At 45.1% G+C, this 19,396-nt stretch overlaps 1 pseudogene; it reads right to left on the bottom strand.

Moving 5' to 3' along the window:
- Positions 1-233: 233 nt before the first annotated feature.
- On the bottom strand, positions 234-2,685 carry LOC146200426 (anaphase-promoting complex subunit 4-like; annotated as a pseudogene).
- Between the last annotated feature and the right edge of the window lie 16,711 nt (positions 2,686-19,396).

The raw sequence follows: 19,396 nt of genomic DNA, 5'->3' as shown, positions 1-19,396 counted from the left end.
GGTTGGCAATTTGGTCTCTAGTTCCTCTGCCCTTGCGAAACCCAGCTTGCACGTCCGGAAGCTCCCGATCCACATACTGCTGCAGCCTTCTTTGGAGGATTTTCAACATCACCTTGCTAGCCTTCGAAATAAGCGGGATCGTGCGGTAGATGGAATAATCTATGGCACTGCCTTTCTTTGGAATGGGGATGTAAACTGACCTCCTCCAATCCTGTGGCGGCTGTAAAGCAACACATCTGAGCAGCTTTAATTCAAAAGCTGTTCTCCTTATCGTCATCCTGAAAGTCTGTCATGGTTTTGTCAGTAGTAAAGTTTGCTTCCTTGTCCTCCTCATCTTCCTCACCGTCTTCGTCATCCACCTCTTCAACGTCCATTTCAAATGTTCGCACCCGTCTGCGAGAATGAAACAACACGCACACAACGTTCCGTGGCCCACTAACAGCGAACGAGGCGGCGCGCATTTTTTCCAGTCGTCGGAAGTCCATCTTTTTGGAGACATCGGGCAGCGTCAAGTGGTTGGATGCCCAATTCAACAAGGATTGTCTGAGGAGGTGCATGCTTTGGAAGAGGCTGGAAAGTTTTGGATGTGCTTTAGTCCAAACTGAACCAATAAAGGAACACTGGAGTCTGCATATTCCCCTTCCTCGCTTAGCAGGACTGAGAGCCCCTCATCGTTGTAAAACTGAGCATCTAGAATCACGGAACACTTTGCCTCTTCTCCCTCTGCTTTGTATCGGAATCTGTGAAAATAAATGCAGGCTAGAAGGAACTCATTTGTTGTGGTCAAGTGCTTGATTACATGAAGGTTATGTCCAGTGGTGCAATGAGGCACAAATGAGGCGTAGATGCAATTGTCTTTGCTTGACATAACATGTGACAATGCAGGAAACTTGTCAAGGTGCACTGTGGCTGCGAGTGTAATCTGCGCTTCCTTTGAAACATGAGGTCTGAGGGCATCACTAAGACCCATGAATGCATTTGTGGCTGCCTGTTGCAACATCTCATGTTCCTGGATCAGAGAATTGTTAGGGTGATGAGGAACAGCCAAATCACGAATATATGGGTTGTCTTCTAGGAACTGCTGCCACGCATTGAGGCGTGTTGGCAATGGCGAAGTCAGTGGTTCATCCTTTAGGTACTGGCCGACCCTCTCCAGGATAAATGACAGCCGATTCTCTTCACTCCACTCGACTGCAAAGTTTTCTTTAAGGAACTCAGCGACAAATACGACGTCCTACTGAGAGGCCCGGGTCACTTCAACTGGTACAGTATCATCAGAGATCCGCGGGATGACCATATACAACCATCGGAAGAAAGCTCGGAAGTTACGGATACTTGACTCTATCACTTGCAGCAATTCGGCAAGTTTCAAGAGGAAGGAACCGGCACCCTTCAGGCCATCGTCAACAGCACTACTGCTAAGCCCCAGTGCTCCAAACCTTTCCTGCCACAGTGCCATGCCCCAGAGGTCAGCCAGATGATAGTACAATGCCTGCGTGACACCCTGCAACTGCTTCAGCACGTACTTCTGCACATTAGAATAGCAGAGCTCGACAGCGTGACCCAGCTTCTTGAGCCCTTTCTCTGTGAGGTCATGCATGAGGAACTTCTCAAGTGTATCTGATAGTGTACCAAACATGAGCAGTTCAAAAATGTCGTCACTAACAGTGCCACTAGAAAAACGACGCTTCTCCTGTGCGTAGTTGGCAAGTTTTGAGTCCACTTCGAGCAGAATGTCCTCCCATGCCTCCTTGACTGAAGTCATTGTGGCTGCCAGATAAGTTACCAGTGAGGTAACCTGACCATAGTTTAGTGTGATGATCCGTAGCTCTCTCCGCTTCTCTTTAAGCAGTGGCATGGTGTAGGTCTGTAGATACATGAGCTTTTCAGAGTTATCACGTCCGCTTTCCACAATGACAGTGAGCCTGCTGAACTCATGAGACAGCCAGGCAGACACCACCTTTTTTGCTTGGTCGCCAAAGTTCTCAGCCAGCACAACCTCAAAGTCAAGGCACAAGAGCACACCGTAAGCGTAGAAGGAAATGCGCCCATCAGCTGTTCCAACAACAAGAATGTAGAAGTCTTCTTGGCCCTTGATCATTTTGCAGTCATCGGTATTCTCATCCACAGACTTTGCTGCTGAGATGCACCCATAGCTTTTGTTTAGGCTAGGAAGCTTTGGCAGGAATCCGCCCGAAAAATCTTGGTATATGTATGACCGCTGTTCGGCACCTTCTACAGTGCAGCCATCCGTTGACCAGCAAAGACACGTTATTCCAGATGAGAAAGACAGGGTGTGGATTATGTCTGCATTCTCCACGTTGCACAGAATGACGATACCTGTGTTGTAGCCAACGGCCAGCATCTTTCCATCGGGCCTCCATGCTAGGCTGAGCACAGAGGTGGCATGCTCCTTGCCACCAGGAGGAGCACGCAACCAAACGCGCTTCCATGAGAGACGGTGTAGAGCCACATCACCCTGTGTCAGTGCCAGTGCAATCAGATCCAAGCGTGGGGACCACAGCATCAGTTCCACTTCGGCAGACACATGCCGCTCATTCACCTGTCGAAATGACACCATGACCTCGTCTTGGGAGAACAAGCAGAACAGTTGAGCGAGACACCTTTCGACTCGCGCACAGCCTTAAGTCATTTTAAAGGCTTGAAACAATTTCCTGGGATCAAAACGGATGTGACAACAGTGAATGTGTGGTGCAATGGCATTCCAGAAACATAACGTGCATTTTCTCTTGTGGTCTCTGAACGGACTGGCGAGGATTACAAATATTCGCCGTAGCAGCTCCACGAAATTCGACGCCACGTTTTTCACCGAAGAGAGGAAAAAATCCTGCATGAGCTCTCTAGCGAGGTCATCGGACGAGTACAGCCGTCTGTTTCGCAGCGTCCCGACTTCGCTGACGGCTGCGGTGCTGATGCCGTTCTGCTTTAACCAGCGCGGCAAGCCCACCGTCTTACTGACGTTAAGGTCGCAGAACCTTGCCAGGCACGCTGGACTTATTAGCTTCCCTGGGGGCATCGCCGACCAAATCTTCTGACATAATGTATTCAGAATGTTAACAGCGTTATGGTTGAGGTTTTGAAGCAACTCAGCTGGAATGCCATCAATTCCGCTAGCTTTGTTCTTAGCAAGGCTGGCTAAGGCCCATTCAACTTCACTCTTCAGGATGCCCGGCTCGAGATCAGTAATCACAACCGTCTTATGTTGGGTTTGCACATTCGGGTCCTTCTTGTACAGTTCTTCTGTGTATTCCTGCCACCTCTTCTTTTTCTCTGAGGCTTCGGTGAGGCCCTTGCCTCGTTTGTCCTTTATCACACCCAGCTTAGCACAGAAGCTTCCTTTGATATCTTTGATTGTCTTATACAGAGCTCTTGTGTTCCTTAATTGGCTGTTGTCCTCAACTGCTTGGCACTGTATGTTCAGGAAGGCATTTTTATCTCTCCTTGCTATTTTCAGAAAATCCGCATTGAGAACCTTGTATATTTCTCTTTCCCCCCTAACTTTTGCCATCCTTCTTTCCTCAGCTATTTACAAAGCCTCTTCGGATAACCAGTTTGCTTTCTTGCATTTCTTTTGCTTTGGAACTACCTTAGTAGCAACTTCTTGTATTATATCACGAACATCAGTCCACATCTCCTCGGGCTGTCTGTCTTCTAGATCTAATTCTTGAAATCGATTCCTCACTTCCACAGCATATTCTAATGGAATTTGATCCTGATCATACCTTAAAGGCCTTCTAGTTTTCTGTGATTTCCTTAATCGAAGCTTAATTTTGGCAACAAGAAGCTGATGATCGGTGGCACAATCGGCCCCAGGCCTTGTTTTACTGCTTGTATAGCGCTTCTCCATCTCTGCCGGCAAAGAATATAACCGATCTGATTCCTGTACAGACCGTCCGGTGAAGTCCATGTGTACAGGCGCCTCTTGTGCTGTTGAAAATGAGTATTCGCTATGGTCAGGTTGTTTTCTTCACAAAACTCTACTAGCCTCTGCCCAGCTTCATTTGGCTCTCCAAGACCGAACTTGACTATAATTACGGATATTTCTTCACTCCCGACATTAGCATTCCAGTCTCCTATGAGAAAAACGACGTCTGATGATGGGGTGCGGTCTAAAAGACACTGTAGGTCCGCATAAAATCTCTCAACGTCAGCTTCTTCAGCAGTAGTGGTCGGTGCATAGACTTGGATAACTGTTATGTTGAAAGGGTGACCTTGGATCCGAAGTGAAATGATTCGGTCGTTTTTGGGGTTGTACCCTAGCACTGCTTTGCCCATTGTTCTGTTTACTATGAGAGCGACCCCATTCCTTCTCTTGGATTCGTGCCCACAATAAAAGACATAATGGTCGCCGGAGTTAAATTCTCCCATTCCGGTCCACTTGAGCTCGCTGATACCCAAGATATCAATGTTCAATCTGTCCATTTCTCGCTTGACGAAATCCAGTTTACCTTGCGTCATAGATCTCACACTGCATGTTGCTATGTGATATATCTCCTTGCAACATCGGACTTTCCGGTCGCTTCCCGACACATCCACAACTGAGCGTCCTTTTGGCTTTAGCCCAGCCGCTTCATTCGTCCTGGAGCTACTAGGAATCGCCCTTTGTTCATCCCCAGTAACATTTGGGACGCCTTCCAACCTGGGGGCTCATCTTCCGGCGCCATATCTTTGATGGTATTGTGACTGGCCATAGGGTTTTCTTGGCAGGAAATACTGGAGTGGGTTGTCATTACCTTCTCCAGTGAATAACATTTTGTCAGAACTCTCTGCCGTGACCTGTCTATCTTGGGTGGCCCTACACAGCAGAGCTCACGACTTCATCGAGTTTCGCAAGCCCCTCCGCCACGACAAGGCAGTGATCCATGAAGGGGGCGGAAACATTATCCTAATTCATAACAAAGGGAGGGGACACTAAGGACCTGAAATATTAGACAAATCAGCTTACTGTCTGGTACGTATAAAGTATTTACTAAGTCAAACTCTAATAGAATCAGGACAACGTTATGCGGCAGTCAAGTAAAAACTCAAGCATGCTTTTGGAAAAAGTACTCTACTATCGATGGATACCCATACCATCAACCAGGTGATCGAAAAATGCTCGCCATATAATCAGCCCTTATACGTAGCATTCATTGATTACGAAAAAGCATTTGACTTAGACTCAGTAGAGAACAAGGGTGTCATGCAGAAACAAAATTTTCTTCCTTGACTCATCAGTATGCCATCAGTGGTTTCATTGAAGAAGGAAGCGTAATATTTGCGCAAACCGGCAGGATGTTAAAGACAAGGAAGAAGTTGGCTGCAGGCGTGAAGTGAAGGAAAATGTGTGGTTTCTAGTTAATATAGTTGTCAGTGCAGCGTTGTCCTTGTGTGCATGTGTGTGCCTCTTACGCTTTCTGTTGTTACCTGCTCTGCAGCCTTCTTCCAAGAGATGTGTGACCAACTAGCTCAGCGTTCGACTCTATTATTGTTAATTCTTAGCTGATGCAAGGATTTGTGTTCATTATAGGTGCTTTGAACGGACTTGTCTTAGGATGTTTTGGAAGGTTAACCTACATGAAGAGAAGGAGTGAACGTGAACGTTGTATGTCGCAGCTGCAGATGTGTGGTGGTTTTTTCTAGTGTGCGTCTATGTGGTAGAATTTGGGACTGTCATGCTTGGACGATATGAGTGTTGTACTGGGATGATTGTGCTGCCAACTTTTATTGTTGGCTAGACATCTGCCTGGCAAAGAAGAGGTGTGCGAAGAAGGTGTACTTGGGTGTAGAAGAGGAAGTGGTGGCTGAGTGTTGAAGAGGAAGTTCGTGTTCAGTTTCATGTTACATTTGGTAGGTTACACATTTGTTGTGTTTCTATTCAAGTGTTTGTGTTCGTTGCCCCGTTTTTCCGGGTACTATGCAAATAGGGTTCTTTAGGCGCAGGTCACTATTAACTTCTGCTTGAATCAAGATTGTCCTTTGCCCCCTCTCTTTTGTTTGCTCTATATAGGGCCAGTTTGTATGAATTACAAACAGCACAGCCATCCATTTTTTTTTGTATTATAGCAAACAACTGAGGGTACTTGCTTGTCCAGATGACCTCGTATTTCTTAGCACTGACAAGCCAAGCGTCAAGGAGGTCATTCGTTTACGCAGGATTTTGGGTCTGTAAAGGCGCTCCGATCAATCGTTTAAGAGTTGCGGTCTCTGATAGATATGAAGAATTCGACACCTGCTGAATATGTTGAGTGGCATGGACATGTAAGACACCCGAGTACCTTTGACTGCCTATAAGCATAGCGCACATCTCTATAAAACCACACGCCAACTCTGAACTCTACGCCCAGACTTCTGCTTCCGTAATCTCTTTGCTTTTCGCAAACGGCCTTCTTCAGTCTCTTTCTTGCGACTTAAATTTATTATGCACTCCAAAATATATTCCAAAAGGCTTTAAATTCAGTTTCATAGAGTTCTGTACCCTTGTTTGGGAATCATCTTTTGAATCTATAAGGCGTCAGAACCTTTACCGGCCTGTAAGCGCTGGCGGCCTTAGTTTACTCCACCTGCATATCTGACTGATAGTTTCATGATTTATATTCTTTAGTTACAATTCACTCCCGCTAGTATGTCTGTTCATACAAGTCAGTCAAGGGAATGTTTTGTTGAACTTTACTGCGCCTTCCCATATATGTAACTGTCCCTTTTTATAGTTTGAAATGAATGAGACGTATTTGGCTGTTCGTTTCCTACTTCTTTTCTCCTCTGATCCCCTATTTTCAGGAAGAAGAAAATAATTGCGCACTAATGTTACCTATAGGGCTTTCCTCCGCCTATATATCATTCGGCATGTTTGTTTTTCCGGGTCCCTGTCAAAAGTAAATAAAAGGCGACTGTGTCGAAAATAAAGTAATGTTCTTCCAATTAAAAGCATTGGATTGATTTTGATTTACCGCACTGTGTTATTAGTAAAATAGGCTAAATTTGTGTTTTCAAGGATGCATGAAATGAGGGCAGTGGATGTATGTTTCGCAAGATTATCTCCATTACATGCTTGGTAACACCTTTACTTTTAAGAGTGCGTGAAATGCGCCCCTCGTCTTGTACAAAGCATTTTAATCTATAAGCTGCACACTGAGCCATTTCCGTTAAAGGATGTTTAAAGAAACCGGACATTTTTGTTTCTACGCTGAATTGCCCCCTTTTTGGTATACCAGAAAACAAATTGAACATTGTTTCAATAATTGCAAAAGTCTAAGATGATTTTGAACGGACACTGAAAAATATAATGGGTATTTGATGCCGCATTCTGTAAAATATCTCGCCTCCCTGTCATTTCTTGATTATCCTTCGCACATATTCATTTAAACGGACCAACACAGTTCTTGGAAAACGCGCGTGATGAACCGAAACTGCGGATAAATTGTCCCTGCATATACCGATTCAGTGCGGTAAATATTCTTTCAAGAGAAATCTTTACCTATACTGATCGAGCTCTAACCTAAATATATGTACCCTTTTAAAAGTACTATTTGTATTGCATCTCTAGATTTTTTCTCTTGCACCTATTCTTTGAATAACTTAATTGTTGTTTTATTTCAAATGTGGATCCATATTGAAGGGGGGGAGGGGGTACTATCATAGTTTATTTTTCACATGTAAAAATCTGTGCCATGAATTTTGTATTATTTTTCATTATATCATTCTATTCATGGTAGGCAACCTTGCCTTGACTTGTACATCGGGCACCTGGGCCTCGTCAAGCTGACATGACAGCTTTTAGCCCAAGTGACCCTTCAGAAGCTTTCTGAAAAATAAAATTGTATTGAAATTGAAATACTGCTACTCAGTGTTGTGCTCTGAACTGGAGTCGTGTCGTATTCTGCACAGTGTTGATTTGAGATTGATGCCCTTGTAGGTTGTACAAAGGACATTGTTTTATTCTGATTATAGTCGCGTTGAAAAACGTGGAGTATAGGATTGGCTGCCCTGCTCTGTCGGGCTATGGGAGGTGCTGTTTTGAATTCTGACCTGCGCTCATTATTTTTGCTTTGTGCTAATATAGCCATGTCATCTTATGGCATTGAACAGTTTTTCTAGCTCATACGACATTTTGTTCCTGACCTTAGGACGGCCGAATCATACAGGAAAATCCGGATTGACAGGTTTGCACAGTTACATGCCGGTCCCGCCTCTGCAATTAATTCTTGTACCGTTGTACCACTGCAACTGCTGTACCGAATTCGGTATCAAATTCCTACCAAATTTTGCGCGCTGTTTATGCAGCTTGTTCCATCAAAACGTCATCGTCCTTTTCAGCCCCGCAAGTCAAATTGAGAAAAAGAGCTTCGGGAAAGACACTCACGTGACTTCATACCAAAATTTTGACGCAGCCGCAATCGTTCAGCGTTCAGGGTACTGTCAAGGCCATTTTGCTTCCTATTCAGTATCAAGCTTCTGGTGAAATTGTAATTTTCGTCAGGAATTCAAACCGACGACGTATACACCTGGGGCACCTGGAAGTGTCCACTTAGAAATAAGTGAAATTTTGGGCCTTCCTTTCCACAAAAACCAAATTCAACAAGGTTTTGCGGAAAGATGGTTGGTTGGTTTGCGGGGTTTAACGTCCCAAAGCAACTCAGGCTATGAGAGACGCCGTAGTGGAGGACTCCGGAAATTTCGACCACCTGGGGTTCTTTAACGTGCACTGACATCGCACAGAACACGGAAGCCTTGCTTTTCGCCTCCATCGAAAAGCTGCCGCCGAGGCCGGGATTCGATCCCGCGTCCTTGGGAACAGTAGTCGAGCGTCGTAACCACTGCGCCACCCCGGCGGGGCGTTTTGCGGAAAGAGGCGGTGGTGGTAAAGGCGAGGGCACATATATTCACCCTCCGTTTCTCAAGACCCAACGGAAACGAAAAATTTAGAAGCATTCGCGGAATGACACGGTAGTGCTAAAGGCGCCTCACGTCCACTCTTAAGCCGAAACATGAGCGTCTCCCAGTATTTTGCAGTGGGGAATTGCCGCAAATAATTGTGCATCGGCACGTACAGAAAGGGTTGTGGGGCCACGTTACCAATTGGTAGCGTACCGCACATTAACCGACGACCGAAAATAAAGCATTCAAATCTCTTCACTAACGCACCAAGCGGTCATTTGGTAACAAACGTATTTCTCGGCGTTTCTAGTTCCCATTTCCTCCGCGAGGGGTGCCGCGAAAACAGCTTTCCGTCGAGGCCGGAGCACACGCGTTCGTGCTATTTTCTGTACGATTTCTGTTTATTTTTATATTTATGGTTGCCCTTACCTAGGGAATGCTAAAATAGCGCGCAAATGCAACTAAGCTATAGATGTGTGAGCCTCATTTAGAAGTCGCTCCATTTATCAAGAACTCGTAACACTCAATTTTACGCGCGTGACCGTATGGTACCATGATACAATATTTCATAATACTCTTCTTTCTTTTGCTAGTGGCCCATGTTGTAATTATTCATTAGTATGTGGCCCCCTTTAAGCTATTAAACAACTTGTCACATGCCGACGCAATAAAGAAAGCTTGTGGGAACCTTAAGAACGTATCTTCGCTGGCGAGAATAGGGCCCTGAAAATGTGATCAGACGATATCGTAGGTTTTGCCTAAGCTTTTTTTATTTATTCCTGTTCAACTCTCCCTGATTATATCCATGCATCTCAAGCATGTTGTTTTGTTTTTCTTTAGATGTATCGCGGATTTTTCTATAAGCACATATCAGTGCGCGTTAGATGCACCCGAGTCATAGTAAAGACTCGGAACTTAGAAGCGACGACGACTATGACTGTATGTGTGTGTACTTTGCGTCCCGAATTACCTTATTGCAATGATTACATTTTGCTTTTATGTGCAGCAGTATGTTTAAATGTTGAAGCATTTTACACCGATTATCTGCATCCTTTTCTCGTTTTTCAGATGTACCCACTACAGAAACGCTCTTTTTCTGGCACAGATTCGGAACATGAAGCCTCGAACCCCAAAGACAGCGATCTACTGGAGCTGCACCTTCGAATTGCTACTGTCAACCTACCCCTTCCGTTGCACCTATGGCGTGCAGCCTTCTGTATCACATTTGGCAGTTATGAAAGGAAATCAAAAGGTAGCCTGGAAAGCCTGAGTGGGCATGGAAGCAGCACGATAGGACACATGGCTAACGATCTCCATGTTGTCCAGGTTTAAGCTTGGCTCCTACCATGCCTGGCCACTAGACCCCCGGACCATACGTCGCTACTGCGCCCAATACCATACCATGTTCTGGAATGCGGCCCTTCTTCCACTCTAGCAGCTGCCTTTGATGGATCGGAATCCTTGTTCATCGGCTCAGCCGCATCAACAGGAACATCATCCACGCCTGCCTTAAAAGCTACCAGCCAGCCGCGGGGTGGATGAGGGGTGGCTGCTTCTGGCCCTACGGCGCTGGGACAAGAGAGTTCACCGCGGCTTGCGGTGGAGGCTAGTCTACCAGCGGATGTTTATCTGTTGTAGGCCGTCATTGCACCCGCTACCACTTCAGTGGTGGACGACGGCTGTTGTAACGCTCGTTTTTCTCTCCGTGTTCTTTTTCTTCGTTCTGTATTTTTTCTTCTGTCCGCATAAGGCAGCGTAGGTGGCGCAGCTACAGTCAGTAGGAGGCCCACGCATTTTCTTCTCCCTCTTCCTACAGTCGCAACAACAAAAAAACGTCATTGGGCACCCAAGCAGCACTACAAGACACATGGCTAACGATGGTCGTCTTCCTGTTATCCAGGTTTCGGCTTGGCTCCTACCATGTCTGGCCACAAGAGCACCGGACCTGTACATCGCTACCTGCCCGTGGCCATACCATGTTCTCGAATGCGACCTTTCTTTGAATTCATGAGCTGCCTTCATTGGATCGGAATCTTTCTTAATCAGTTCAGCCGCATCAACAGGAACATCATCTACGCCTGTCTTAAAAGCTACCAGCCAGAAGCGGCGTGGTTGAGGGATGGCTGCTCCTGGCCCTACGGCGCTTGAACTGGCAGGTCACCGTCGCTTGCGGCGGAGGCTAGCCTGCCAGCGGATTTTTTATCTGTTGTAGGCCGTCATTGCACCCGCTACCACTTCGGTGGTAGACGATGGCTGTTGCGAAGCGCATCTTTCTCTCCCTGTTCTTTTGAAGCGAAAAGCTTCACTGCAGGTTAGTCAAATCCGAGTCCCGCGTGTGCTCCGTCATTAGAAACACATATAAAAACAGAAATAAAGCCCCGCTTTAACCAAGCCGCATGAACGTGCCTTAGTGCCTATGGAGGTAACGTGAATGCAAAGGTTCTGGCAGGCTGAGTCTGACATAACCATCCCATGTGAAACGAGAGACCCAAGTTAGCAGCTCCTGCCAGGGGACCATGGTAATGGACACGGACATGGACACGGCACACAGCAACGAGCGGTTAGACCTGCCGTAGTATTGCTTTCGCAATGAAAGCCACAGCGGTGCATGCGCAAACCACTTCACGTCGCAGGAAAGGCGCAGGGGGTCGGAGCCGCCGCTGCCGCCTCAACCGCCGCCGCGACTCCGCCGGTTGAACTTTAGCCGGTGCCGCGCGCTTTCACCGGGCTGTGCTCAATCACGGCTGTAATCAATGTTTCACCGTGTCGATAAGCCACGGAATATCTATAAGGTGCAACCGTGAACAACAAGGTGAGCCACAACTACGCCAAGGAACCACAATCTAATCCATGGCATCGCCGAAGCTTTACGCTTCTGATATCCAGGCTTAACCACGCTAAGTCACCACCAACGTTTTCTCTTCCTTCTCTATTTTTTCTTCTGTCCGCTTGAGGCAGCGTCGGTGGCTCAGCTACAGTCAGTAGGCGGCCCGCGCATTTTCTTTTCCCTCTTCCTACAGTCGCAACAACAACAACAACGTCAGTCGGCGCGGAAGCAGCACTACAGGACACATGGCTAACGATCATCGTCTTCATGTCATCCAGGTTTTGGCTTCGCTCCTACCATGTCTGGCCACAAGAGCACCGGAGCCGTACGTCGCTACCTAGCTGCCCGTGGCCATACCATGTTCTGGAATGCAACCTTTCTTCGAATTCAGGAGCTGCCTTCGTTGGATCGGAATTCTTCTTTATCGGTTCAGCCGCATCAACAGGAACATCATCCACGCCTGCCTTAAAAGCCACCAGCCAGTCGCGCCACGTCCGTATTCGAAAATAGTTTCCCGGACCTGAGTGAACCACCCGCGTAATTACTTTGTATAAATAAAGTTTATTCTCTCTCTCTCTCTCTCTCAGTGGGCATGGAAGCAGTACGATAGGACACATGGCTAATGATCGTCATCTTCATGTTATCAACGTTGGAAAATCGTGTTCCCTACTGGCTAAGAAAACATCTAATCGTTTTTTACTGCTGCGTCTGTGCCCACTAGTGCTGTATGACGTGTGTTTTGACTGCAAAAATGCGTTACGTATTTTGTTGATATGTTCGAGTGCCGTAGTGCTAAACCTAGCGCCTAACCATAAGCAAACTACAGAGCGGCAGTCAGGTAGCTGATGAAGACGACATGTCGTGCGCCCATCGTCATAATGAAGTCATGGCTGCGCTTTTCTTTATTAGAACCGCGTGCAGGGAGTCAGCGGAGGCCCAAGCTAAGTTGGCGCAAGCTTTAGTGACGTAAAAGTCAATCAAGAGTGTTTAGCAAAGCGGCCATCGAATATTTATACACGACACACTTCCACAGAAACAAAAGTCAACTCTGTTAGTAGTCTCGAAGGAGAGCTTCTGTTAACAAACGATATCATTAATGACTTGAGGCAGCAAAATAATGCACTTCTTTCCCGCATCAATAATCTGTAGGATAGATCTTTCAGAAATAATTTAATACTTTATTGCGTTCATGATAGTAACGAAACCTGGCATGACACCGAAAAAAAAAACGTTATTCTCGAAATGAGCGACGCGTGACTCCTGAGAACGGTAGTTCGGGAGGCTTCGTGAGGTTGCGTGTCGCGAAAGAGAAACTGCCGTCTAGATGTAAATGAATTTCGTGCGCGCTTAATATGAGCTGCAGTCACAAAAAAGTAGGGAATAAACATTCTCCACGATGTAGCGTTTTGATTGATGTGTTTTGTAAGCGACGCTTTTACATGTGTTGCGTTATCCAGGCGTGCTTGCAGCCAAGAACCTTCTTTCTCTTTATCCCCGCGTTTTTTCGTTCCCTATTCCCAGCAACTTCGCTGCTAGAACTTTGGCACCACATGAACCTCACTTTTGTGGTTATCTCTTTCAATTTTTTCTTGTTTTTCTTTAGGCACAAGTGTCTGGTGAAAGTGCCGGAAAAAAAATGGACGGAAAAAATAAACGCCAAACGTACTACGAGAAAAGAGGAAAAGTTATTCTAGCAGAATAAATCAAGCAAGAACCGCCATCGAGAGGATTAACTGCAATAGCAGAGGCGGAAAAGCAATTTAATGAAACTGGATATTGGGGAGAGGAAAACGAGTACCCGTAGATTGCAGCGCGTCAGTTGAGAATGGTGTTCCAAGACCCTCTTGTATCACGCACATCCGTTCCAGCTCGCTCGGCGTTAATTAGAACACGGTTGCATTTCAACTATTTTTTCTCTAGTTGCCACTCCAGCTCGTTGCTGGCAAAGAGAAAAAATGCAGAAATGACTTCTTTTTGCTACCAGTTCATGCAAGCTAGCTGTCCGTGCCAAAACAACGCGTAGTGCGATGGCTGCAATTTTTTCATAATGTAGTTTTGACACAAAGGTGGAAAGACAGTCAAAGCGAATATAATGAGTTATACACACGCAGCGTACCCAATAAGCGTGGTTAGGGTGACCCAATATTACAGTAGCGGGTAATATACTTGCACTAAATGGCCTTCATTTTGGGTTATGTTGTAACCTTAAACAACGAGAGACGCAGAAACTTTCCTGGCATTCTTTACTGTATTATGTTCGGTAGATGTGTCATAAAACACAGAAAAAAGCCTTTTTGGGGAGTACGCTGTAACATTCACATGTTTCGTTGTGCAACGCCCATCGGTATCCGAGGTTCCGCCCTACAGCGTAGCTCTGAGTAGGTCACTCTAGCTCACGTAATTTCATGACAGTCGACCTTGTGGAGTGTGGAGTTGTCCAAGCCCCTTTCTCGCTCGTCAGTCACCTGACTATTCTGTGCTTCTTATGTACGAAGGCCCTTGTTGAGTTTAGCCATATTGTCGACCTGGGAAGCAGACGAGGTCAGAGAAGGCTAGGGGAGGAATAGTTGAGCGCGACATACTCCGAGATGACGTCACGAAATTTGCACTAAAAAGGCCAAACAACCGCGCGTGTGAAATGTGTGCAAAAGTATTATCCACAGTCACTTTTTCCGTAAATGTTCAGATAATGATAAAAAAGAGCAAATGTCCTTGAAAACACGACGCTCAATTAAACTTCCTTTCTTGGCCATAGGCGCAGAGCCTCTAATTACCAGTGCGTAGAATTTTCGCCCTGTTCGCTCATAGAAAACGGGCGCGAAAGGATTGAGTTACTAATGCGCTGTGTCTGAAAAATCATGCGCAAAAGGTCACAGAGGAAGAGAAGCACAAAGCGTAAAGGTAGCGAGTTTAGCCACTCGAACCTCAGTTTGTGTCTGGTGCGAGGGAAAGGGAGCTAAATGAAAAGCAAGAGTATTAGCAAATCAAGATGGCACGTGTACGTAAATCAGTGCCGTAAATAGCGAGAAATAGCACCATTGAAATGACGTTATGCTTTGCAGCTTTCTGTATGCTGCATGCAAAAGCCGATGATCCAAAAAGAAGTTGCGCAGACATTTTAGAGCGCAGCTCTTGGCACCCGTTCCTGGGTTTCGCGTCGGCGTCGTCGGCCTCGTAACCAGGTCCGCCCCCCTTTCAGCCCCCAGTTCGAGCCGGCGCTTCGGCAACCGGAGCCTAGCTGGAAGAGGGGGGGGGGGGGTTACACTCAGCGGCGAACGATGGGGCGGGAGCGCGCGCAGCAACCGGAGAACACGTGGAAAGGGTGGCGGGTCCCCGGAGGCAGCGCTAGCAGCGACTGACTGATGCCGCTGACATGTAGAAAGAGGAAGAGCCTCTCTCTTCTTCTCTCTTTCTCTCTTTCTGAGTGGCGGCGAGGGTGCTCTCCGGTTGACGAAACGCCGGCTCGCTAAGTGCATCATGCATCCTGCATCCTGCGGCGTGCGGCGTGCGTCCTGTTCTCACTTGCTTCACTCGCTAGCGGTGTCAGAGGCGCCAGTCGTTGCTATCTGTTCGTCGCGCAACGTTCCTATGGACCCACGCGCTGCGTCCCGCAACCTCCCAACTCAATTGCTCTCATCCTTTCTCCAACCACAAAGCTTCTTTCATGAACACCAAGAAATGGTGGGGTGTGTTACTTGAAGGAATACGTGTGAAAAATAAAAAAAAGTTGTCGGTAATTGTACATACGTGTCTTGATGGAAATCATTGCATCATTTTATCGAAAAGGTGAAACAGCTGATGAGCTGTGCTCATATTTCACAATAGGAAGTAACGTAATTGTGGGCAATTTTATATTATGTCAAAATGCACCACCATAATCAGGAATATAACCGTCATAAACGTCTGCTAAAGGCTGCTATCAAAAATAAAGATTTTAGATGCGAAGGCCTCATTCTTTGTGACTGCATTTGAAAGGCTGTTCCCTGAATGTAGGGAAAAACTTCATACGTACCGTCTTTGCCAAATGTAACCAGGCAGCATGTTTCGCTTCTCGCTTGTATTCTAAAGCCGACATAGATTCCCAGGGAATCACAACGTGTTAAGAAGTGAGGACACAAGTTCGCCTTTACTTTGCACAGATTTACAGCTTCGGAAGTGGAGTGAATTTTCTACTACCTTACTCGGAAACAGAACACGCAGCCTGGTTACTTTTGGCAAAGACGGTACATCAAGTATTACTGTATATTTTATGAGGATTATGTATATGTGCTGTGATTTCAGTGCCGCTTTCTGTTGCATTTATGGTGCGGGAAGGCTTCAAACCGCAATTAATCACTTGCCTGATCGGTGGTCCTATTTACGGTATGCAAATGTGGAGCTTAAATTGTCTACTATTTACTGTCAGTGTGATTCCTTGGCATATGATGCGAAGACGCCCTGTTGACCATAAACATTTGTACTATTACCAGAACACAACGGGGCATAGGCTAGCGCTTAGGTAAGAGTATCGGTTATGAGCTCCGCCCAACGGCATTTTATATACTCAATACCTTAGTCTATACAGATAGTCTACCAATATTGAATAGATGAAAAATGCATACTTACAAGAACACATCATAAAGGCATCACGCATGCAAAAAATGTAAAATAAATATATATATAGAATATTTCTTGCTGGCGAACTAGAGAGACAAAAATTAACTGATTAAATTATGTTTAGCATGTAAATAAAAAATCAGCACGAAAATAAATTTCTATTCTGTACGCTACAAATGAGAAACATGATATTGGTAAAATGAAATCCAAAATGAAATGCACCCTTTCAGGGAAGCTTTAGACATCGAATAGAATAACATTACTATACCCAGAAAAGATGAAAATATATAGACCGTCAAAATATTTTTATTAGATTGGCGGTAATATCAATCGGATGGCAATAACTTTTATTCACATTCTACATACTCTAAAGATGGCATCTAATCATTTCAGAAAAACCGATAATTACGAACTACCTTTGTCTCCCAGTGGTCTTTGTTGCGGAAAATAACCGTCAGATGGAATGGGAGGATAAGGTTGTTCTTGGGGTTTGTGTTCATATGCCGTACGGTTTATGTTACCAGTGCTCTCACCACTGCAATTCTCCAGGCTTACTAAAGGTCACGATTGGAGAAATTAAATTTCACTCATAACGTATACCCCCGGCGTGTTGTCATACTTTACGGCTATCAGTATGGGGTAGACAATAACCTCCCTAGAGTTGGTTGATAAATTTCAGATTAGACACTCCGCACAAAAATATGTATATTCTTGCTTTATTACAGAAAGCTTAGGCGAGTGTTCCTGGGTCTTCATGCTTCACCCGCACGCTGTACAAAAAGCTGAAACGTTTAAGTTCTGCCTGGAAATTAATAGCGCTGTGTGGTGACTGCGGGAGCTATCGTAAAGCAGTCCTTTCCCATCTCAGATCAGATGTTTGTTCTGTGCTAGACTGGTTTTTTCTCGCAACTGCTGTTTGCCCAAATTCAGCCACTGGATGGGAACTACAAATAGCTGGTGGGACCTTCAATATAGTGTATTAAGGTTATAATCAACATGGCGTCCATGCACCGAAAGAAGAGTTCGATGGCGAAGCGAACTGAAGAGATCCACGTGAACAAAAACAAGATTATTGACACTTTCGGCAGTACGCAGTTTCAGACGAATCAAAAGACTGCTGTGCAACCTTTGGCTTTCCGTGTATATGTTTAAGGAGCTGTTAAAATACGCTAGTAATTACTCGACCTTTCACGGTCTGCTTCTCAGTAAAGAGGAAAAAATCTTTTTTACAAAAAACTTACGCGAGTGTGCCTGGGTCTTCATGCTTCACCCGCACGCTGTACAAAAAGCTGAAACGTTAGTCGCGGGCTCGATTTCAATCGAGTTTAACCTGTAATGAGCTCAGTCGAACAACGGCACTCTCTGAGGGAATTCAAATATAATAGGGACGGTGGAACAAACAGGAAGGGCGCCTCTGGTTCATTACAGGCTTTCTTAAAGATAGACGTTTAGGAGAGTGAAGATCAAAGAGAATACTCTTCTGTGCAATTAGGAAATTGAAGAAACAACGGTGTTCTTGCAGTTATTTTCGGTACCTTATTAGAAAAACGAACCCGGGGTTGCATTTCACGTCTGTTGATTCCACTTTTAATCTGGTGCACTTCTAAAAGGAAGAAAAAGCGCGAGAGCTATATCACACGTGCGAGCTTCTGGCATAACAGTGACTAAAATAAGCATGCGGTGTAATATAGTGACTGTGCTTCGACGAACATCAACTAACAGGAAAAGTAACATGCGGCATCAAAAAGGTTTTCGGTTCCTTCTTAAGAGCACTTAAGGACTCTCAAAACTTGAACAAACATTGAAGCTGTTTACAAAACTCTTCTGTACCTTTTACAACGATCGCCTTCCCATAGCTCTCTTGAAAACAATTCCGCCATTTTTTTCTTTTCAGTCCTGCCATTGGTAAAGAGTGGAGGTATTCTGAAGGGCGAAACTGGATGCTCGACGGATGGAAGCGCTTTTGAACGATGTAGGTCAGTGGAGGCACCTAAAAGGAAGTTATCGATACCTTCTTGAATGCGCACCGCGGGAGCATGCTAAAAGAAAGCAGAGGAGGGAACGCTAATAGGGCTAATAAAGGTTAAGAGAATGTTATCCTTTTAGTGGCTTTCTCTGAACTAGGAAACCATGATCCTACAACCTAAAAAAATAAAAAGGCAGCGACAAACAGGAAAAAATGCAAGGTGAGATATATGTTGAATCAGCACAGGAAGTAAACTTTATGTCGACATATATTTCTAGGAAGGTGGTAGTGATTTCAAATGAATTGGTAATTGCTGCGCAGCAGCAGAATACTTTTGAAAAACATTCCGGAGGTGGCGCATTATATACCAGTATTTTGTGTTTAGGAGTGTGAGCAATAAAACAAGAAATATATATCGCACGTGAATAGTGGAAAATTGTCAAGCATCATCCGGAAGCAAATATATAGAAAGAGAGAACTTTGGATAAACACGTCGTCATGCATTGGAAAAATTATTCATTACCCACTGTTAGAATGCTCCTCCCGCTATAAACAATACATTGAAGAGACAGGGCAATGAATAAGCATAACGTTAAATAGTCGTCAGGCAGGCACGAGCACAAACTTCCTGAATTCAGGTTTCAGCCTTTCAATAAAAATGGCCGTACGTTTAATGAAATTAGGTTATTCTCGAGTCAGCTTTATTTCTACAAAAACAAAATATAGGGAGTGATTTCGAATTCATGAATTTAGAGCAGGAGAACAAAGCGAATATCTGAAAAGGAGCATTACCCTTAAATATAATCCCTCTGCACCATAATTAGTTTAGAAGCTCAGTCACATGCACCATAAAATGTGTAATTTATTCATACCAGGTTTACCTCACTAGGATAAGTTCCATGTATTTTTAAGCGTTTTCTCTTTATTATTGCTTGGTGCCTTCTTGAATTCGTTTCATCTGATAATGGCCTTTTTGGCAGGTATAGCTTACCCAAATTTATTATTTTCTATTTTTTTAGTTGTCCTCGCCCCTCAGTATTTCATTTATGTTTTGCATAACATTCTTAGCCTATGCTAGTGCTTAACCATTTCCAGATAGCTCTTGATAATAATTTAACTGCAGCTGTATT

Source organism: Amblyomma maculatum, chromosome 2 (genome assembly GCF_055883805.1).
Source record: "Amblyomma maculatum isolate TAMU_Amacu chromosome 2, ASM5588380v1, whole genome shotgun sequence".
NCBI lineage: Eukaryota > Metazoa > Arthropoda > Arachnida > Ixodida > Ixodidae > Amblyomma > Amblyomma maculatum.
The sequence above is the reverse complement of the archived record's forward strand: the minus strand, read 5'-3'. Positions and strand labels throughout refer to the sequence as shown.